General features: G+C 41.3%; 1 protein-coding gene across 22 annotated transcripts in view; it reads right to left on the bottom strand.

Annotated features, from left to right (window-relative positions):
- LOC140730474 (neurexin-1) overlaps positions 1 to 23,597 on the bottom strand; it is a 1,634,325-nt gene that overhangs the window by 502,416 nt on the left and 1,108,312 nt on the right. The gene's annotated exons all lie outside the window — the stretch shown is intronic.

Raw genomic sequence — 23,597 nt, forward strand, 5'->3', positions numbered from 1 at the left:
GTAGCTAATTCTCTGCCGATATCAGGAATAGACACATTGTTATTCATTACTGCAGTGGCTGTGTTTATGTATTCTTCAAATTAAATGCCTGCACTCTTCACCAAGCTTCTATTTCAAGTCTTCCCAGATCTCAGATTTTAAAACCCTCACTCTGTAAAAATATTCTTTTTTTCCCTCAAGAAACCGCATTCTGCTTCAGCTCATCTCTCTACTTTATCCCCTAAGTTAGGGAGTACCAAGCTCAATCATTAGTGAAGCTGACAACACATAAGCAGTTATTCTGAAAAAAAATCACTACGCATTCATGCAGAGTTTAAGCAAGGTAGTTAATGATTCATCATGAAGGTAGACTATCCTTAGAATACCTGATTCTTCAAGACTTCTTTTAACATGCATACAGATCTCTCAGCTCCCCATCAAAGCAGATTGAAACAGAGAAATCAGTAGATACAACACACACAAAATGCTGGTGGAACGCATCAGGCCAGGCAGCACCTATAAGGAGAAGCACTGTCGACGTTTCAGGCCGAGACCCTTTGTCAGGACTCATCGGGAGTCCTGATGAAGGTCTCGGCCTGAAACGTCGACCGTGCTTCTCCTTATAGGTGCTGCCTGGCCTGATGCATTCCACCAGCATTTTGTGTGTGTTTGAATTTCTAGCATCTGCAGATTTCCTCGTGTTTGCTCTTTAAAATCAATAGATGATTGGCACTAGAACTTCACACAAACAAACCAAACATGTAAACTCAAACACGAGGAAATCTGCAGATGCTGGAAATTCAAGCAACACATGTAAAATGCTGGTCGAATGCAGTAGGCCAGGCAGCATCTATAGGAAGAAGTATGGTCGACGTTTTGGGTTGAGACCCTTCGTCAGGACTAACAGAGAAAAGAGATAGTAAGAGATTTGAAAGTGGGAGGGGGAAGACCCGAAATGATAGAAGACAGGAGGGGGAAGGGATGAAGCTAAGAGTTGGGAAGTTGATTGGCAAAAGGGATACAAGGCTAGAGAAGGGCATGTATTATAGGACAGAAGACTTTGGAAGAAAGGGTAGGGAAAGGACAGAGGAAGATGGAGAACAGGCAAGGAGTTATTGTGAGAGTGAAAGAGAGAGAGAGAAAAATAAGGGGGAAATAAATAAATAAATTAGATAAATAGGGATGAGCTAATAAGGGGAAGAGGGGTGTTAATGGAAGTTAAAGAAATCAATGTTCATGCCATCAGGTTGGAGGCTACCCAGACGGAATATAACGTGTTGTAAACTAATCTATTATGAGACACTAGTTCTGTCCATATTCCATTTCAACTGGGACACTCATACATGTTTGATTTCACTCCACCTTTATTGTATGTCAATAAGCACATCAACATGATCATTCTCCTTTTGACAAAAGTCAATATGAACTCACTGGAATGACTGGCCTGGCTATTTCCTTAGCTGAAATGATGTCTCAAGAAGTATTGTCCTGATTTGTTGACAAACTGGAAGCATGGACATAACTTCCTTTAACATGGTGATCCGGTTTTCAATATTTTTAGCCCATTGATAATTGAAGCATGATTGTGGAAGAACTGTACAGTTTTATATGAGAATTACAGACAGTCTCATGAAATCCATGGTCACACATGTTGAGAGAAGGAATGAAGGTATAGACTTTCTTCTGAATGGGGAGTGAATTCCCTGAAGGTTAACCTGAAGATTGAATTTGTGGTGAGAAAGGTAAATGAAATGTTAGCATTCACTTCCAGAGGACAAGAATGTAAAAGCAAGAATCTAATGCTGATGCTTTATAAGGCACTGGGGAGGCCTCACATGAAGTATTGTGAGCATTTTTGGACCCCAACTATAAGAAAGGATGTGTTTTCGGGGGAGAGACTCAAGAGGAGGCTTACGAGAATTATCAGGAATGAAAGGGTTAATGGTATGAGGAGAGTTTGATGGCTCTGGCCCAGTACTCACTAGAGTTTAGAATGAGAGCTGATTTCATTGAAATCCAATGAATATTGAAAAACCTAGATAGAGTGGACATGCAGAGGAAGCTTTCAGTTGGACCAGAAGGTACAGCTTCAGCATAGAAGAACTTGCCTTTAGAGATGAGGAGGAATTTCTTTATCCAGAAGATAGTGAATCTGTGGAATTCATTGCCTCAGGTAACTATGGAGGCTAAGTCATTAAACCAGAGATTGATAGGTTCTTGATGAGTAAAGGAAAGGGGAGAAGGCAGGAAGGAGAATGGGATTGAGAGAGAAAATAAGTCAGACGTGGTTGAACAGATTCTGAGCTGAATGACCTAATTTTGCTCCTATGTTCTATGGACTCGTTAACACAGAATGAAATGTTTAACTGAGTTGCTTTAGTCATAGAGTATATTGTGCAGAATCTCCCAAACAATCTCAATGACTGCTATCGGGAATACAGGCGAGTGTAAAATGGCTAAAAGGATCACCAAAGTCTCCCTCCCCACTATTTATGGCATTTGCCATGAGTGTTGTAGACGAAGGGCTAGAAGTATTACTTGGGATCCCTACCAACCATCACACAATCTCTTTCACTCACTACCATGAGGGAGGTGGAACAGGAGCATCAGGACAAGGACAACCAGACTGTGCTGCAGCTTCTTCCCTCAGGCTGGGAGACTAATGAGTACCTTGCCACCAACGAGGTCACGTCAAAAGGACAGCTGTTTTCTGTACCTGTGTTGTGCATTTTGAACTATATTTTATTAACTAATTTATAGCAATACTGTTTTATATGTGATACATGTTTTGTTGGTGAACCATGACCCAGAGGAACATTGTTTTATTTGGTTACATTTCAGTAGAGTCAGATGACAATAAATACAAACTTGCATTTGAACATCTTCAGGTTGCAGAGTGAAAAATTGACCTTTCACTAGCAAGATAAATCAAATTTAATTATAAGTCAAAGAGTAAGCACTATGTAGAATTAACCTCCAGTCTTGCCACCCAATCTTTACTGTTGGCCACCCACAATTTGGTGATGAATATCGATAAAATTAGGTTCTTATTAGCATAGCACATTGTGCATTGCATTGATAAAACTTTCAAAACTAGTTGTTCCAAAACTTGCATTGTCTATCAACAGATGACTAAAGTTCTTGTTTTGTATTTATTTTTCCATGTTGAAACAGTCTATTGCTGTATTGCTCGACATCTCTTCTGACTCTTAATCACAACTGTGATTTTGAATTCTCATTGTCTCAAACTATGGTTGCTTTTAGCACAATACTATATAAAGTAAATTCTATGTCAACTGAGAGCTGAAATATTATTCAGAATCTACTTTTCATGATTCTTTCAGACAAAATTATCATTTTGCTGACGTTGCATTGGAAATGACCCTCCTGTCTGCTTGTTTGTAGCAGTTAAGTTTGTGAATCACTGATTCATCATGAACCGCAAGTAATTTTAGAATATTTGCTTCATATGCCTTTTCTATTAATAATTTGAAGTTGTATGGGAATAAAGTGGTATATTTATACTTGTTCATTCCATTTAAAGTCACATAGTGCAGATATTGCCTCTGGATGAAAGGCAACTATACTTGTGGATGGGATAAGATGGAATTCTCTGGGATTCTTGGCTGTCACCTCCAACGAAGGAGCAATATTACCTCAAATCAAATGCAATACTTTTGTGCCAAGCAGCTTCAACAGGATCCTTTCATCACTTAGACCACACACAATCTTTTCTGTAGTTCAGGGAAAAAAAGATTCTTTCAAGTTACAAATAGATCTCTGAGCACTGTAATGTAATTTCTCATTGGTTCCACAGAGCTTTTGATTGCATTTAGCATATCTGTAGCACTCTTTCTTAAAGTCATTGTCGTTTGAAATATTCTTTCATCCTCTGGGGGAAGTCAGGACACGCTGCACACCACACTTCCCAAGGAGACACTGGATTCTGCATAATTAGGCACTTAACAATAGCCAATAAAAATAAGTTAGTTTTAAGCCCACAGCCATCATCAGAGTGGCCATTGTCGGAGTGAGCCAGTTTTAGAGTGGGGAGTGCAAGCTCATAGAAGTTTTAGTGAGAAGAAACTAAGCTGTAAGTAAAAGTTTTTGTTTAAGATTTTGTTCTTTCTTTCTTATTGCAGAGTTAGAGCAGTGGGGATGCCAGCAGCATAATGGAATGCTCCTCTTGCAGGATGTGAAAAGGCAGGGAGACCTCTAGTGGCCTGACAACTGCACTTGCAGTCCATTCAACTGAGGCTTCTTCAACACTGTGTTAAAGAATTGGAGCTGGAGCTGGATGAATTTCAGATCATTTGGGAGGCTGAGGGGTTGATTGACAGGACAAAAAAGGAGGTAGTTACACCTAAGGTATAGAACACAGATAACTGGGTGACCGTCAGGAGGGAGAAAGGGGATAGCCAACCAGTGCAGAGTACATCCGTAGCTATTCCTCCCTGACTACTGTTGGAGGGATAAGATATCAGAACAAAGCCACAGCAATTAGGTATCCATAACTGAGCATGGCTCTGTGCCTCAGAAGGGAAGGGGGAGAAGAGAGAAACTGTTGTGATAGTGGAATCACTAGTTAGGGGAGCAGACAGAAGTTTTGGTGGATGGTAATGAGATTCCTGGATGGTTTGTTGCCAGGGTCAGTGGCATCTTGGGTCAGATCCACAGTTTAAGTGCAAGTGTGTGTAGCCAGAGGTTGTGAACCACATTGGTACCAATGACATAGGTAGGAAAGGTGACGTGGTCCTGCAAAGTGAGTTCGTGGAATTAGGTGCTAAGTTAAAGAATAATACATCAGGTTTGTGATCTCAGGATTGCTACCCTTGCCGTGTGCTAGTGAGCCCAGAAATTGGAATATCATACAGTTTAACACATGAGTAAGGGGATGCTGCAAGCAGAAGGTCTTCAAACTTCTGGAACATTGGACCTACCTCTTGAGAAGGTGGGATTTGTATAGAAGATACAGTTTGCACCTGAATTGAAGGGAATTAACATATTGTGGGAAGGTTTGAGAGTGCTGCATGGAGGGGGGGGGGGGGTGGTTAAACTTGAGTTGCAGTGGGGTGGGAACCAGAGTGCCAGAGCAGATCGTGGAGTGGTTGTGGGGAAAGATGTTGTTTGTTGTTAAGCCTACATACAAAGTTTGGAATCAAAAAATTGAGCTTGACGGGACCAATTTTCTGAGTTGTGTATATTCCAATGCAAGGAATATTGTAGGAAAAGTGGATGAGCTAAGGGCATGGATCAGCACGTGAAATTATGACATTGTAGCCATTAGTGAGACTTGGTTGCAAAGTGACTACAGCTCAATGTTCCAGGGTTCTGTTGTTTTAAACATGTTAGAACAGGAGGGATTAAAGGGGGAGGACAGCAATTACTACTCTCGACAGTGCTCAGACAGGACAAACTGGAAAGCTCATCTACTGAGACTTTTAGGGTGGAAATGAAGAATGAAAAAAGAGATGACCATGTTAATGGAATTTTATTATAGACCACCTAACAGTCAACAGCATTTAAAGGAACAATTTGTAGAAAGATCGAAGACTGCTGCAAGAAACACAAGGTTTTGATTCCAGGTGATTTAACTTTCCACATATTGACTTGGACTCCCATACTGTAAAAGGCTGGATGGGAAAGAGTTTGGCTAATGTGTTCAGGAGGTTTCCTTAATCAGTACATAGAGGTCCCAACTAGAGAGAGTGAGATACTAAAAGCCCCCTTTTAAAGAATAACACAGGGAAAACGACGGAAGTTTGTGTCAGGGAACACATTGCATCTGGTGATCATAATGCTATTACTTTCAAGATTATTATGGACAGGATAGGTCTGGTCCTCTGGTTGAGATTCCAAATTGGAGAAAGGACAATTTCGATATTTTCAGAGAGGATCAGGGAAGAATAGATTAGGACCAGTTCTTTTCTGTCAAAGATGTACTTGGTAACTGAGATTCCTTGAAAACTGAAATTTTGAGTGCGTAGAATTTGTACGTTCTTGTCAGAATAAAAATCAAGGATAACAGGTATAAGGAACTTTAGCTTTTGAGAGATATTGAGGGCCTGGTTCAGGAAAAAAAAATGGAGGTACATATCAAGTATAGTCATGAGGGACCAAATAATGTATTTAAGGAGTATAAGAACTACAAAAAACATTTAAGGAGGAAATCAGGAAGGGTGAAATAAGGCATGAGGTTGCTCTAGCAGGTAAGGTGGTGGTACAGGTAGATAGGGTCAGAAACAATGCTTATGGCACATTGGCCTTCATTAACCAAAGTACTGAGTATAGGAGATAGGATGTCATGTTGAAGTTGTATAGGATGTTGTTGAGGCCTAATTTGGAGTATTTTTGGTCACCTACCTGCAGGAAAGATGTAAATAAGGTTGAAAGAATGTAAAGAAAATTTATAAGAATGTTGCTGCAACTGGAAGACCCAAATTATAAGGAAAGATTGAATAGGTTAGGAACTTATTCCTTAGAATGTAGAAGATTGAGGGGAGATTTGATAAGAGGTACACAAAATTATGGAGGGGTTTAGATAGGGTAAATGCAAGCAAGCTTTTTCCATGTCATGATGAAGGGTCATGGCCTGAAGCGTCGACTGTTTCTTCTTTTCCGTAGATGCTGCCCGGCCTGCTGATTTCTGCCAGCATTTTGTGTATGTTACTTTTTCCACTGAGGTTGGGTTGGGGTACTAGAGGTTATAGGTCAAGGGTGAAATGTGAAACATTTAGGGGGAACATGAGGGGAAGCGTCTTCACTCAGAGGGTTGTGAGAGTGTGAAACAAGCTGCTGGTGCAAAAGGTGCATGCAATTTCAATGTTTAAGAGAAGTATAGATGGTAGGATTTGGATGGCTAACACCCTTGGTGACGGTATTTGGTAATAGGCAGTTTAAATGGTTTGGCACAGACTAGATGAGCCAAAGGACCTGTTTCTGTGCTGTGTTTTACTATGACTCTGAAATGATGGAGAATACCAAGGGCTTCTACCGATATATCAGACCAAAAGGACAGTAAAGGACAAAAATCAGTACTCTGGAATATGAGAGTGACCATATTGGATAGAACTGAAAGAGATGGGGGAGATGTTAAATGGATTTTTATATCTGTATTTACATAGGAGACAGACAAAAAGTGAGGCAAAGTAGCATGAGTTCATGTAATGTATACAAAATACAGAGGAGGAGGAGGCATTTGCTCTCGAGGAAATTTTGGTTCAATAAATCCCCAGCGACTGACATGGGGTTCCCTCAGATCCTATGAGAGTCTAGTGCAGAAATCACAGGGGCGCTAGCAGAGGTATTCTAAATGTCCTTATTGATGGTTGAGGTACTAGAGGATTGGAGGATAGCCAAAGTTGTTCCGTTGTGTAAGAAAGCCACTAAAAATAAACAAGGAAACTATACACTGGTAAGCCTGACATCAGTCGTGGAAGGTATTCTAGGGGATCCAACATATAAAGATTTGGATAGAGTGGGGCTGAGTAGGGTAATCAGCATGCTTTGTGCATGTTAGGTCATGTCTAACCAATCTTTGTTTTTTTTGAGGAAATAGCCAGTAAAGTTGATGAAGGTAAGGCAGTGGATTTTGTCGGCATAGAGTTTAGCAAGGCTTTTGACAAGGTTCAGCTTGGGAGGTTGGTTAATAAGTTTCAGTCACTTGGTATCCAAAATGAGGTTGTAAATTGGATTGGACATTGGCTTTGTGGGAGAAGACAGATGGTGCTGGTAGAGGGTTGCCGCTCTGATTAAAGGTGGGTGATTAGCGGTGCTTCACAGTGAGAGGTTCTAGGTCCATTGTTGTTTGTCATCCATATCAAAAATATGGATGAGAATGTGGTAGACTGGATCAGCAAGTTTGTAGATGACACCAAGATTGGGATTGTAGTATACAGCAAGGAAGATTATCAAAGCTTGCAGCAGGATCTGAAACAGCTGGAAAAAATGGGCTGAAGAATGGCAGATGGAATGTACTACAGACAAGCATGAGGTGATGCACTTTGAAAGGACAAACCAGACTATGACTTATGTGGTGAGTTGTACGGCACCAATGAGCATGTTATTTGGGAACCTGATCAGGGAATACAGATCCATAATTCCTTGAAAGTGGAATCACGAGTAGAGAGGGTTGTAAAGAAAGCTCATGGCACATTGGCCTTTATAAGTCAAAGTATCGAGCCCAGGAGTTGGGATGTAATGTTGAAGTTGTATGAGGCATTTCAGGTAAGATTTCTGGGTCACAACATCCTTGATGCACTTCCAGATGGAACTCGTGACCACTTCCATGGAATTGGAGACACCCTCATCATGGAAAACATTCCAGTCAATGTCATCAAAGCGGTTCTGTAGCATGGAGACCGATTGGTCGGACCAAAAGTGGACGGTTTTAAATAGGGCGGCCTCTCTGAAGCTCAGAACTTCAGAGAGACTTTAGTCAGCGACACTCTATTAAAGTCACCAGCGACGATGAAGACGGCCTCTGGATGTGCAGCCTCCAGGGTGCTGATGGTCCCGTGCAGTTCCTTGAGAGCCAGGTCAGTATCAGCCTGCAGCAGAATATACACAGCTGTGATAATAACAGCCGCGAACTCTCGAGGCAGCCAGGTACTCCAGATCCGGGGAACAAAAGAATTAAGGCATGCACATTCTGGAGTTTGCACCAGGCATTATTGACCATGAAGCATACCCTACCTCCTTTACTCAGGGAGAACCCAGAAGGCCCGATGGCATGATACAGTATCTCATCTGTCACTCAGGTCTCCACAAAGCACAAGATGTTACATTCCTTTGTTTCCCGCTGGTAGGAGATTCTGGCTCTCAGTTTGCAGCACAGCTTGTTGTCCAGGGACTGAACATTAGCCAGGAGTCTGCTAGGGAGCGGCGAGTGATTTGCACGCTGTCTCAGTCTCACCAGGACCTTCTCCCTCACCTCCAACACTGCTTCCGAGGTAGCGGTGGTGTAGTAGGTGAGTCACCCATTGATCGCGCAAGCATGGGATCGCAGTGTAGAAAAGGCAGCTTGTAGTTGGTCAATGCCATCTTCCTAATGTTCAGGAGAGTTAGTCTATCGTATCTGATGTGACAACCAGCTACTTGAACAACTGTGAAGGATATCACAGAAATTAAAAGTATACTGTAAAGTTGGAACAGAGCTTGCAACACAGCCACCATACGTGTTGCCATCGAGAAGCCTCTAGGCAAATGATCTTGTATCACTACATCCTCAAACTCATACATGCATCACATTCTCATGTGTCCATAACATGACCTTCAAAGTCAATTTAAATGATAATCTCAAGAAATGTTAGAAAAAGATGGAAAAATGATATGCTGTATTTCCATGTCTATTATTTAAACATTAGGTGTGAACTTGGGTGAACATACCTGTGGGGAAATATAAAATAGTCATATTGCCCAGGCTGAAAATCTCAGACACAGAGACAAGATTGTGTGATGGATATTCACTGTCCAGGGCCAAGTCCTTCATTTTTACCAAGCTCAGCCTTCTAACATAGCAGCTGAAACTGCCAGGAAACAAAGGGCTGTTTTTGAATAAGATAAACTTCCAACCAATAATCTTTGTTTAGCTTCTTGTCATAAATGGGAGCCAGCCTTCGGTTCTTAATGCAAATGGAAAGCAATAGTCAGTCTGCAGTTAAGACCATAGCTTTGCAAACAAACACACTGTCTATATAGCACAGGATGTTGGGCGACAGCACCTGAGCTGATTTCTCAAGAATTGCAGTGTAAGACAATGGGGTTATTTAATTGGGTTTGTTTCAAACCACACAGACAGTCTAAAAGCTTTTGGAGACAAAGTTCCCAGATTCCCACAACTAATTTTATGAAACTGACTCTTTGAGCACACAAACCTTCCAACTAGTAACAGATAAGCTATTTGATGTGCTAAGTGACAGTAGGTGGTTATCAATACAGCCAAAAGTGTGGCAGCCAATTCTCAAAGAGTAAAAGTGGCTGATAACTTTTTTTTTTTTGCATACCTACAGCATGTGTCTGGAATGGAAATATAAAAATATACCCTGCAAGATGAACTTAAAAGAATTGAAACAACCACAGATAAAACTTTGCAATCTGGAAAAATGCATTAAGGCTGTCAAATGGGGATGAAGATGGTGGCAGCTGCAGCTTTTATAGGAACAAAGCCTTTAAGCTTGTCAATACACTTCTTTGGAGGTGTGGTAGGCTATTGATCATGACCTTGAATGTGGATGATAATGGTGAGGCAATACTGTGGAACGGGAAGTGAGAAAGATCCTGGAGAAATAGGGCTCAGGAGTATCAAAGAATGGTGAGCATTGGAGGATTCATTAGACATTACATTATGCCAAGGTCCAGGAGTGGGTGGGAGGTGTAAGGGAAGTCTGACAATGTGAATGAGAGTGTGATAAAGGGGAACAAGAGCGAATAGCAATATATACAAGTCAATGGATACGTTCAATTAATACTCAACACATCCTTTCCATAGAATGCACACATGTTCTGCACGAGCTCCCGTTTCCTCCCACAGTTCAAAGATGTACCGGTTAGTATGCTAATTGATCAATGTTAATTGTCATGGGATTAGTTAGGCTTAAATCGGGGGTTGTTGGGCAGCACAACTTGAAGGAACTACTCAGCACTCTCTCAACAAATAAATAGCCATTTGCAGTTAAAGTACGCTTGTGTGTGTTCAGAGCAAAAGTGAAGAAACTAATACTATGCAACACTCATCAATATAATGTACTCTGTATGGTAGCACTGTGCCTGTCCAATGCTCTTCAAGAGGAACAGGACTGAATTTCAGAATGCTCATTAAAATAAGATCTATTCACATGGTGTAACATTCTGTATGATATCATTAATTTGTGTGGCACACAACATATTCCACTCTGTAGCAGAATTTGTAGACTGAGAAATAGCTTCTTTCTTAAGCATTTGACCAAGATAGTAAGAATAGAGTTGAAGGCAAATAATCACAGGGAAAATTGAAACACTCATCAGGATATATTCAGAGTCAAGACAGTTTCAAGATATGACTGCTGTGCAAGAAAGTGAGAGAGAGTAAAACCAAGTCCATTCAAAGGATATAGTGAAGCTGACATTACAGAGATCTAAATACAAGAAATTCTGCAGGTGCTGGAAATCCAGAACAACACATACAAAAAATACTGGAGGAACTCAGCAGGTAAGGTAGCAACTGCCAAAATGAATAAGCTGTCGACACTGAGGGCAGAGACTGGAAAGGAAGGGGGAAGTTGCCAGAATTAAAAGGAGGGTGGGAGAGGAAGTTCAATAAGCTAGAGGGTGGTAGCTGAAGCAAGGTGGGTGGGAAAGGGCTGGGAACAAGCCTCTTGGTGATGATAAGTCCCGAGGAAGGATACGAGTCTGTGATAGCAGGTCTGGGTGAGTACATGGTCAAAAAGTCAGAGGGTAGCAAAGATCAGAGAGAGCAGCAAAGAAACATCTCACTAAACTCCCTTGAAGATAAAACTTAAACTGATTACAAGTCTAACACAACTATCATCTGTGTATCTTTAGAAAGGTCAAGACACGTGAAAAGATGCTCAAGTATTAATATGCCACAATTTAGAAGATAGACAAGTTAAAATAATTACTTGTAAATTAAGTAATAATAAAGGACAATAAAACCATAAGACATTGGAACAGAACCAGCTATTCTGCCCATTGGGTCTGGTCTGCTAATTGATCCTGGTTGATTTATAATTCCCTCTCAACCCTATTCTCCTACCTTTGCCATAACCACTGACACCCTTAATAATCACGAACCAATCAACCTCCGCTTTAATTTTTCTTAACCTCATCATGGCTTTTTTTTTCCCTCTCCTCAGCCCCAATCCTCCTTCCCCATACCTTTGATGCCATAGCTAATTAAGAACCTATCAATCGCCCCCTTATATACACCCAACAACCTGGCCTCCACGGCTGCCTGTAGTAACAAATTCCACAAATTCACTAATCTGAACATCCTCTACATAGCAACATCCAGAGACAGAGAAGCAGTTTCAGCGACAGGTTACTATCGATGCAATGCTCCTCAGACAGGATGAAGAGGTCAATACTCCCCAATGCCATTAGGCTTTACAATTCTACCGCCAGGACTTAAGAACTTTTTAAAAGCTATTATTAATGCTTTTTGAGATAGTGATTTAGATGCATATCATATTTTTTTACTGAGTTAAGTATTGTATGTTATTAGTTTTGCTACAACAAGTGTATGGGACATTGGAAAAAAAAAGTTGAATTTCCCCATGGGGATGAATAAAGTATCTATCTATCTAATCTCTGGCTAAAGAAATTTCTCCGCATCTCTGATTTAAATGGACACCCTTCTATCCTAGGCTGTGCCCTCTTGTCCTAGACTACCCCACCATGGGAAAGATCCTTTCCACATCTACTCTGTCTAGGCCTTTCAATATCTGAAAGGTTTCAGTGAGATCTCCCCTCATCCTTCTGAATTCCAGTGAGTACAGACCCAGAGCCATCAAACGTTCCTTATATGATAACCCTTTCATTCCTGGAATCATCCTTGTGAACCTCCTCTGGACCCTCTCCAATGTCAGCACATCTTTTCTAAGATGAGGGGCCCAAAACAGTTCACAATGTTCAAGGTGAGGCCTCACCAGTGCCTTATACAGCCTTATCACATCCCTGCTCTTGTTCTATACCTCTTGAAAGAAATACTAACTTTGCATTTGCCTTCCGCACCATTGACTCAATCTATAAGTTAACCTCTAGAGTGTTCTGCACAAGAACTCCCAAGTTTCTTCATCTCAGATTTTTAGATTTGCTCTCAATTTAGAAAATAGTATGCACATTTATTTCTACTACTAAGGTGCATGACTATGCATTTTCAACATTGTATTTCATTCGCCACTTTCTTGCACATTCTCCTACCCAACTCCTGCAACACCCCCTTCCTGATTTCTCAGCACTGCCTTCCTCTTCATCAATCTTCATATCATCTGCAAACTTGGCGTCATTGATATACAGCATAATAAGAAGCGGTCCCAACACCGATCCCCAGCGGAACACCACTAGTCATTGGCAGCCAACCAGAAAAGGATCCTTTTATTCTCACTTGCTGCCTCCTACCAATCAGCCAATGCTCTGACCATGTAGTAACCTTCCTGTAATAGCACAGGCTCTTAACTTGGTAAGCAGTGTCATGTGTGGCATCTTGTCAAAGGCCTTCTGAAAGTCCAAATATACAACCACTGCATCCCCCTTATCTATCCTACTTGTAATCTCCTCAAAGAATTCCAACAGGTTCATCAAGCAGGATTTTCCTTGAAGGAAACCATGCTGACTTTGTACTATCTTGTCCTGTGTCACCAAGTACTCCATCACCTCGTCCTTAACAATCGACTCTAACATCTTCCCAACCACTGAGGTCAGGCTAAATGGTCTATAATTTCCCTTCTACTGCCTTCCTCCTTTCTTAGAGTGGATTGATATTTGCAATTTTCCAGTCCCCTGGCACCACGCCAGAGTCCAATCATTGCCTGCCCTTCTTGACAGTCAAACTCCATGCTATCTTTGCTTTTTTACCACCCATCCTATCTTGAGTCCCTTCACTCTGGTTCCCATCCCCCTGCCAAATTAGTTTAAACCCTCCCCAATCACTATAACAAACCTAAAGAATGTGAGGAACTGAAGCCGGGTAGCTTAAATTGTGTCATTGCCAATGCAGTCCTCACAGAATGCAAATTCCATCTTCTTGTTGTTGAAGTGCATGGCTCCTCAGCAGGTTCATCTTGAGCCTCAGCTGTCATGTCCTTTACCACCTTCACTCTTTCTAACTCAGCCAGATCTTTACTTGAAGGTTCAGCTTCATGAGACTTGATTAGCTCTTGAACCCAAATAACGTCGACTTTCAGCTCAAGCTATTCAGCAAGCTTCATGATTTTATCTGTCACCTCCCATTAAATTTCATCCTGTAGTAAACTTTTAATACTGTTTTTGAGCTGGGGAGCCAGCTTTTTCCATACGCTATTTAAACAGGTATCAGTCACATCTCGCCATACCTTATTGACATTTTAGATCCCTTATCTTGGAAATATTGTAAAGTTTCCAAATATCATGAAAATTCTTCAGAGCCTCTCCCCTTTTGGTATTTAATGTTTCAGCAAAGGCCTTGCTAAGACAGAAGTCTTTACAGTCTGCATTAACTTCTCTGATCCATCGATTGAATGAGGTAAATTTGTGTTGGAGAAACACTGCTTTTATGTTCATGTGCAGGATGGCCAAGAGGAGCATTAACCACAAGCAAAACCTTGATTGGGATGCCCTTGCCTCTGCAGCATTCTTATACCTTGGGAATAAAGCAATTACTGAACAATCCTCGAAGATTGAAAATGTGATCCAAGCCTTTTGTATTCGCATGAAAGTGAACTGAAAGGGTAATTTTACTTATGTCCTGAAATACTCTGGCTTTCTGAATAATACCCAAGCAGTGGATTTCAATCTGTAATCTTTGGCTGCACTAGCCCCAAGCAAAAGTGTAAACCAATTGTATTTTTCAGCTGTAAAACTTGGCATTTTTTTTCTTTAGAAAAGGTCTGTCGAACATTCCATTTTCCAAAAATACCCTCTCTCAATGACATTAAACATCAGCTGTGCCATATATAAGCCTTATATATTTTTTGCCTTCAACACATGTAATAATATAGTAGTGTTTAGCATATCCACATAAATGTATTATGATTTAGCATGTTGGCATTGTCTAATAGAGTATTCACATATGCAGTCGGCCCTCCTTATCCGCGGATTCCACCAAACGCGGATCGGGAAAACCCGGAAGTTCTCTCTCCAGCACTCGTTGCTTGAGCATGTACAGACTAATTTTTCTTGTCATTATTCCCTAAACAATACAGTATAACAACTACTTACATAGCACTTACATTGTATTAGGTATTATAAGTAATCTAGAAATGACTTAAAAGTACAAGCAGTCCCCGGGTTATGAATGAGTTCCATTCCTGAGTCTGTCTTTAAGTCGGATTTGAAGTCAGAACAGGTACATCCGGTATTATTTAGCGTCAGTTAGTCAAACGTTTTTCTTAGTATATAGTACATATTTTACCTTTCTACGCATATAAAACACTTAAGAAACATACGTATTTCAATAATTTAACCACTGCATTGCTTAGTAATAGTTGTAGCTTTCATCGGGGCAGGGCCTTTCACATTCTCCATTAAAATTTTTCCGATCGTTAACCGACTGTAGCCTAACGCTTTTCCAATGACCGATGGCGTTTCACCTCTTTCCGATCACTTTATTACTTCCACCTTATTTCCCAATCGCGATCGTGATTGTTTTTGTGAACAGAAACACTAGATTCAGAACTGCACCGCCAGGTCCTAATGTTCTACCACATGGAGACAAAATAAAGTCTGGGGTTCCGCTGGGTCCTAAAGGCCACCGTACTGATACATGTTAAATAAGGGACTTGAGCATCTGTGAATTTTGGTATCTGCGGGGGGTCCCGGAACCAATCCCCCGCGGATAAGGAGGGCCGACTGTATTGGTAAAAACCTTAGCTACTGAGAGACAGGCATTCTATTACCTAATTGGGGAATGGTCACTGTCACAACTACATCAGAGAAATTGCGCAGTCAGTAAAGCTGAACTGAACAGTGGTATTGAAAGGTAACGATGACACATTTACTGACTATCATGACTGGATTTATCAGGTAGTGATCAGATGGATTCCAACATTGATAACTGAAATGAACAGAAATGCACGAATATGATGTGTCACAGCTTGTGTGAAAATTGCGCTAGCTGAAACAATAGAAACAAATAGAGCTTGGGCCCATTTGTTTGACTCTAAAAAGTGGCCAATAATTCTCAAAGTTAGAGGACAAGCACATCAATCAACATCAAGGTGTACAGTCCATGGGAAGTCTATGAAGAATGGTCATCTGAGATCGGGTAATATCCGTAACCTCAAAGTAAATGGGGGTTGTAACCTTAAGGGAAATAGTTTAGCACGAGTCTGAGCTCTTGATATTTAAGGTAACATTTTTGAGGAATTTGTTATAGACCAGGGAACAATTCCATTATTTTCCTTTATGCACTAGCAGCCTCACCATGCACTTTCACGTTATAAAAGTCATCACGAGCTTTAAATGCATCAAACCATCATTAGACATAAATTTGGTGATGGTATAATTATTTTTTAAAGTCTATAAAGAGGCTTCTACCCCCAACTTGAATCATCATTAGGCTAAACAGTACTCAACATTTAATTACATCTTTCACCCAAGAAGGAAGTAACTTCTCCATCTCTCAGAGAGCACCTGATGTTTACTTCATTACAGTTCATTTAATTGATGCCAAACATTTCACTTGGTGTTTTTTTTTTTAAATGTGCTCTCTTATTTTAAGAATCATATTCACTTTTGAGGTAGCGAGACCAAGCTAGCTTGAAAGATACAAAATATTTGGCCTCCTTCATACTTACAAATGGTTCTCATTTTCTGCTGCGACATAATTATTTTATGTTTATGAGGAGGTCCAGCATTCTTGTTGCAACTTCATGTTCGTGTGTCTGTTACCTGCACTGGGATATTGCAACAATGTGACCAAGTTCATGTAGCAGAAGACATTTCCTACCATACACTTCCACTACATTAGTTTCTATAGCTAACTTCCCTGTTCTGACTTGTGTTCACAAAAATCAAATTTCCACAAGGCACAACTATAATCCAAGAAAGTGACAATGATTTTGCATAGTTGAGAGCTTTTTCTCCAGTTTATGGTGTTATGCCATTGGCCCCCTCCTTTGTGAAAATCGCAAGAACTCTAGTTAAGGGGGGTCAACTGACCCAAGAGAGAGAGAGAGAGACGTGCGGAAGACCACGTTCTCCCAAGAAGCAGAATAAAGGTGACTTTGACTATTGTCTCATGGAGACCACGTGAAAAGCCCTCGGGCAAAGTGGGCTGGTTGAGAGAGAGATCGCATTACCTGCAACTTGATTGACACCCGCGATCCCGTGAAGAAGTATAAAGGCGGGTCTGAGCAGACGCACCCAGTAGACACGAGATCGATTCCCGTGGGAGCGGGACGCCATTTTGAAGGAAGCCACGTGCGCTAGATTCCGAATTTGAATCTGTGGCTAAAACCAACGAAAGACTGCTTTTAAATAAGAACGGGGAAGTCTGCTTCCCCTGATTCCAAGGATTTGCTCTGCCAAGACGACGGGCAAGTGTGCATCTTTTCTAAATTATAAAGGAAAAAGCCTGCAAACTTCTGAGTGACTCTTTAGACTTCCGTTGGACTCAGTATTACCCCCTAGACAACTGTAGAGCTTATTTCTGATTGATTATGGTTACACCGGTGTTTTAGATTGAGTTTTGACGATCTGAATGTTTTGTATTAACCATACGTTTGTGCCCTTGTTGAATAAAACGTTTGAAAATAGTAGCATCCGACTCAGCTGATCCATCTATCTTTGCTGGTAAGTTACCTGGTTACGGGGTTTTCGTAACAATGGGCTTACCCACTCAACATTAATCCCATCTGTACAGTTGTGCTAATCCTCATCCCTTCTATATTTGCCTGTCTTATGCTTCCATTTCAAAGCTTATATTAGATTTGATTATTTTACCTGCCTTTCCTATCAGATAAAGCAGTTAAGTTCATTTCCAGAAATTAAATCTTTTATGGTCTGTTCATTTGATGGTTCAATAAATGTTCTGGAAAAAGATTTTGAATACACTAAAGAATCTTATCGCTTTGCTATTTGATTATCCTGCTTCTCCAAGAATATAATGATTATAATCACCCTATGTAACATTTATTTTTCAAAAGCTGCATCTTCATGCATTTTCTCATTACCAGAGTTTACAGAAAACTTCAATCAGATCCTTGCCTGATGGAAATTCTCAGACTATATTTGGAACATTGTGAGCAGCTTTGGGTCCTATATTCCGGTAGCCCAATCCGTGGTAGAAGCAGCGCACAGTGAGGAGGCTTCTCGCAGCTGTTTGGCGTCATTCCAGCCATCCCATCAGTGGCGGAAGCAGCGCAGTGAGGAGGAAATAAAAGTACAGGAGGAACAAGCGGAGCAGCCATTGCTGGAGTGGGCCGATGGTGAGAGTGGGAGTATCAGGATTTGACTCGGAAGAGGTGTTGGCTCTGGGTAAGGTGTCCGGATAAATTTATATTAACTTTCCCTTTTTCCTTACAGTGTAGTTTAAATGTCCACTGTGCATACCTCATGCCAGATGTTAGAGTCCTAGGAGGTCCAGAGTCTCCCAGCAAAGTACATCTGCGTGAAATGCCTCCAGCTGCAGGTACCTGAAGACACTATTTTTTAAAAATTAAAAATATACTTTATTCCAAAAAATATATACAATAACCATTCAAAGACTTTCAATTCTTTACAGTTGGTACCATTACTGTCTTTACATTTTCAAAATTCAAAAGTTTTGCCACCCACATGCACTCTTTTCTTACAAATTTACATTCAGGGGGTATACCCCCCTACCCCTCAACTCCCACAGGAGAAGAACCCTAGACTGTGGTCCTTCCCCACCAGGCCCTTGTGGTGGCTGCACCGAGTTTGAGTGCGTCCCTCAGCACGTACTCCTGCAGTCGAGAATGTGCCAGTCGGCAGCATTTCCCCACGGACATCTCCGTGTGCTGGTAGACCATCAAGTTTCGGGCCAACCAAAGAGTTTCTTTGACTGAGTTGATGATCTGCCAGCATCACCAGATGTTGGTCTCGGTGTGCATCCCCGGGAACAGCCCGTAGATCAGAGAGTCCTCTGTTACGCAGCTGCTGGGGATGAACCTCGACACTGCTCCTTCCATCCTCCTCCACACCCTCTCCGCAAACCCACAGTGTGCAAAGAGGTGGGCCACCGACTCCTCCTCACTGCAGTCCTCCCACAGGCAAAGGGGTGTGGAGACGACGTTCCGGGCGTACAGGAGGGATCGGACTGGGAGGGCCCTTCTCACCGCCAGCCAGGCGAGGTCTTGGTGCCTGTTGGTGAGGTCTGGCGATGAGGCATTTTGCCAGATAAACTGGACAGTCTGCTCAGGGAACCACCCCACTGTGTCCATCACGTCCTTCTCCTGCAGTGCCTGCAGGACCTTACGTGCTGACCACTGCCTGACGGCCCTGTGGCCAAAGGCGTTGACCTGAAATAACTTCTCTATGAAGGACAGGTATTGTGGCAACGACCAGCTGACAGGGGTGTTGTGCGGGAAAGGGGCCAGACCCATCCTTCGTAGCCAGGGCGACAGGTAGAACCTGGGCACGTACTAGCACTTGGTGCCCATGTACCTGGGATCCACACACAACCTGACACAGCCACACACGAAGCTGGCCATCAGGATGAGGGCGACATTGGGGATGTTTTTGCCCCCATTGTCCAGGGACTTGTGCATGGTGGTCCATCTGACCCGCTCCATCTTGGATCCCCAGACGAATCTGAAGATGGCTCGGGTGATTTCCGAGCTGAAGGAGCGGGGGACTGGCCACACCTACGCCAAGTACAGCAGCCCTGAGAGCACCTCACACCTGACGACCAGGTTCTTGCCCGCTATCGATATGGAGCGCCCTCCCCACAGACCCAGTTTCTGTTTCACCTTGGCAGTCCGCTCCTGCCAGTCTTGTTGCATGCCTCAGCCCCTCCGAACCAGATCCCCAACAACTTCACGTGATCAGCCCTGATGGTGAAGGGGACATTGGATCAGCCTGGCCAGTTGCCGAAGAGCATGGCTTCGCTCTTCGTGTGGTTGACCCTGGCCCCCAACGCCTGCTCAAACTGTTCGCAGATGCTGATCAGCCTGCGAACTGACCTCGGATCAGAGCAGAAGATGGGGACGTCGTCCATGCGAGCCACCTGAAGACACTATTAGGGATCCGGAGCAGCATCTGGATGACCTTTGTCTTGTGCAAGAGAGTGAGGAGATCTTGATTGGAGTTGCAGGGAAGTAGTCACCTCTAAGTTGTAGGAGGTAGGTGGCTGGGTAACTTTCAGAAGGAATGGAAATGCAAATAGACAGAAGCACAGAGCAACACTGTGGTCATTCCCTTCAATAATAAGTATACCATTTTGGATACTTTTGTGGGGGATGACCTCTCTGGGGAATGCCAGAGATGAGATTACAGGCACTGTGCATGGGTCCATGGCACAGAAGGGAAAGAGGGAGAAGAGGGGAGCGATAGTAATAGGGGACTCAATAGTCAGAGGAACAGACAGAAGATTCTGTTGACATGAATGGATACCTAAATGGCATGTTGACTCCCAGGTGCCAGCGTCAGGGACTTTTCAGATCTCGTCCACAGCATTTGGGAGGGGGAGAGAGAGCAATTAGATGTTTTGGTACATATTGGTACCAATGACATGGGAAGGAAGAGCAAAGAGGTCCTGAAAAGAGAATTTAGAGAGCTAGGCAGAAAACAGAGAAGCAGGACCTGCAGGGTAGCAATTTCTGGTTTGGCAGATTAATCCATGGCTGAGAAGCTGGTGCAGAGGGAAGGGCTTCAGGTTCTTGAATCATTGGGATCTCTTCTGGGGGAGATACAACCTATATAAGAGAGACGGGTTGCACTTGAACCTGAGGTGAGTGGAGGAATGGATGAGATGCTGATCTGTTACAGAGATATAAATGAACAGAAGAAAAAGGCCACTGTCCAATCATGACTTAACTATCCAGTCAATTAAGTTTGTAAGACAGAAAATTTCACATTTCCATAGAGTTTCAGCTCCTTAGCCTCCTCTTTATTTTGTGAATTATTTACTGTAACACTTTTATTTAACGCAATTACAATTTGATTGCTTTTGACCTCAGCCAACATTTGGAAGTCCTCCATTGATGCTGCCTGTCTTCCCGAGTTCCTCCAGTATTTTGTGCGAGAATTCAAAAGTCCATGTATTTTTTTAAACCTAAATAATACTAAAATGTTTTGTGATATATATTAACAACCTAAAACAGTATATATGCCATTACTTACCAGTAGTGTTCAGGTGAGCACAGAGGACAAGTGATGTACTAAGATTAGAGGAAGTGTGTGCAGAGTAATACAATATAGGTAGCTATACTAAATGCAGAACCAAGACAAAGCAGTACATCAAGAAGAGACCCAATTATTTTTGACAGTGGAGTGGCTTTTTATTTTGGTTTGGGGGAAAATTGTTCATTTATAACTAAAAAGAGGAAAAAAAAGTTTATGGATAGTTTCCAGGAGTGAAACCTGGAAGTAACCCAAGGGCTGTCTGTCCGAAAAGAATTAAGTTTCATTTACATATTTTGTAACTATTAATGTTTTCAAGCAGCACCAGGAGAGGTAGGGTGTCAGTTTCTGGACTATGGAGAACAAAAAATAAGAACTAGCAAAGGAAAATAAATGTACTGCAAGTAGGTAGATTTTCTAAAAAGGTAGTCAATGAGCTCCCATTTTCAAGCATTACAATGAAATCTTGCACAAGCAATTGTGTATCGTATGAAACATATCCAAAAATTATTTCTGGCATTTCATAAACTTTTCCTATTATGTTTTTATAAATGTGGATAATTGCTTCCACTTAACTCTGGCAGCTTAGAGCAAAGCAATCATACGATGGAGTATTACAAGCTTGAGTCATTATTCACAAGTGGGAGGATTGGACCTGTGCCATTAACTTAGATGAGTTAAAAATTCATCAGTGAGGCTGTAACTTTTGGGAAATGAAGATTATATTCTGTGTGGTTTCATTTCGACTAATGATATGACATGAAATATATTTGTAAAATTGCATAAGTGCTCAGTGTACTAGAACATCTCTTTATAACAAATTGTTGAATAGTGCACCTCAGATAAAATTCTAATATTATCTTGTAATCCATAATCCTAAACTGCCTATTAGAGAGTCATTGTCGCACTGACAAGAGTATTCCAAATTTTGTGGATCACAATGGCGAAAGAGACCATTAATGAAGGTGCAACTGGTGGCAGAGTTGCCACAGATTGTATTTGTCACAACAGATTGATTTCATTACTACAAAGGCTGCCTATTTCCATCTTTAAAACATCACCTAACTCTACACATTTAGCTCATTACTACTGAAACATTCATCCATGCCTTTATAATCTCCCTGATTTTGGAAGTCTGATGTATTCAAACATGACGTCCCTCATTTTCCTCTTCCAAACTTGAAGCTGTCCATTAATATGCTAGTCATTAATTAACTGAAATCATCTCCATGCAACCATCAAGACCATGCTTGCATACTGCCACCCCCCCAAAATGAGAGCTGCTTAGACAATATCTTGATCCTTATTTTCAAATTCTATAATCTCATTTCATTTTTTTCTTTGTATTATTCACTAGCCCCATAAGCCTACAAGATATCTGTAATTATCCTATTTGTGTAAGCTTCCTTAAACTCTTCAAACATATATTCTATGATAATTCCTTTTCAAAACCTCGATCTCTACCCCTCACCTTCTTCCTTTAAGAGCACCAGTGAAATCTATTTGAAAGAACTTCATTGTCAACTATTCTAATATTTACTGCTCTACATTTTATTTTGTTGATAATGCTCGTGTGGTACATTGGAACATTTTTGCTCTGTTCAAGGTGCTTTAAAATTGGACATTGTTGTCTTTATGATAGCAATGGAAACTACAGTACATTTTCTTTCCTTGCCCTATTTAATATCTAGGCTTTACTCTGATAAATCACAACATTCTTCAAATGACTTTTCTTTTCCATACAATTCAATCTCTCAAAAAAAGGGTTTTTGCTTCCTTCAGGCAATCATTGAAAGAACATCCTGACGTTTTCTATTTGTGTACCCACACAATCTCCTCAGCCTTTTTACGGGTCTGTATCTGTGGCTGCATTGTTTCATGACTCCGTATCCCAACTAATTCACCTTAATGCTCTTCAAAAGAGCCAGTATTACCATCACTTCCTTTACACATCAGATATATTAACAATCATTCAGAGGAAATAAAAACAAGGTAATAGATATCATTTTATACAAGATTATTCTTGTATAATGCCCACACAGCATTTTGAAGATGTTGGCAAGGTATTTATAAAAACAATGTTAAACCATTTATGTACAATTAAATTTAAAACAGCCAAATAATCTGATACAGTTTGCCGTGGAGTCAGGGGCAATCACTTCACATCCTTAGGTATTCACACAGCAGATATAGAATTTTAAATTTTACTTGCAGGTGGCAACTTCAGCAGCACAGTCCAGAGAGCAAAACAATGCAACAGTTCACGAACATCAGTTCAGTTAACATCAGTCTTTTGAGCAGGTTGGCCAATCTGGAGATCACACGGTAGCTTGGAAAGGTCGACTAACTGACTCCCATTCAAGTACTAAAAGGTAGTATCCTGAGAACTGCTGTAGGCACCTAACAAAGTTACAGGGGCATACAAGTGTTGATGTTTGAATTTCTTTCAACATTTTCATTTAATACTAGGGGATTTTACAAAAGGACTGAAGGGCAAAGGCAGAAAAATCTGGAGGTCATAGAATGAAATACATTTCAAACAGAATGAATAACCCAAGGGAGATGAATAAAAAATATATTGTTACAAAAAAGTTGAAAGAAATTTTAATTCATAGATCACG

The sequence above is a fragment of the Hemitrygon akajei genome, chromosome 7, assembly GCF_048418815.1.
Source record: "Hemitrygon akajei chromosome 7, sHemAka1.3, whole genome shotgun sequence".
NCBI classification, from domain to species: domain Eukaryota; kingdom Metazoa; phylum Chordata; class Chondrichthyes; order Myliobatiformes; family Dasyatidae; genus Hemitrygon; species Hemitrygon akajei.